General features: G+C 41.5%; 1 protein-coding gene across 1 annotated transcript in view; it reads left to right on the forward strand.

Annotated features, from left to right (window-relative positions):
- Positions 1-194: 194 nt before the first annotated feature.
- The window catches only part of LOC119587172 (MTRF1L release factor glutamine methyltransferase-like), an 8,584-nt gene continuing 8,298 nt past the window's right edge, over positions 195-480 (forward strand). The window contains exon 1 of the mRNA XM_037935939.1: positions 195-326. The gene's annotated coding sequence lies outside the window, so the exon portion shown is untranslated. The remainder of the gene's footprint in view (positions 327-480) is intronic.

Here is a 480-nt window from a genome sequence, read left to right on the forward strand (position 1 = left end):
TTTAACTGGAAACTGCTTCTCGGTGTGCCATTTACCAAATAAAAAGGTCTGTGCGTGACGAGAAAACTTGTAACAATCGTATGCTCAATCACCAAAATGTAGCATTTTCCCGTGATTTCATAGAAAAAATGTACCACGGGTATTTGGGAAGGGCATTAAAGAGCCGGTAGTCTTGCGTCATGCCCGTCTGTGTACACGAACGCGGAGCAGCTGATCCCGACAAGCCTCGGGTGGAACTCATCTGGAGAAAGTTTCTTATTACATCATTTGCTGCGCAACTCACGGCCAAACTGTAACTGTTGCCTCAAAACTTGCAATAGTTGGAGGTACGGTACTGGGCTGGCGTTTCAAAACGTAATGCCGTTGAAGATTTTTAAATTTTAGTAATATACACATGCTTGTATGGAAATTCATCTAGGCACATGTATGTGTTATTTTTGTGAGTATAACTTCACTATAAGACAGTTGAAATTACAACTC

This window comes from Penaeus monodon, chromosome 22, assembly GCF_015228065.2.
Source record: "Penaeus monodon isolate SGIC_2016 chromosome 22, NSTDA_Pmon_1, whole genome shotgun sequence".
NCBI lineage: Eukaryota > Metazoa > Arthropoda > Malacostraca > Decapoda > Penaeidae > Penaeus > Penaeus monodon.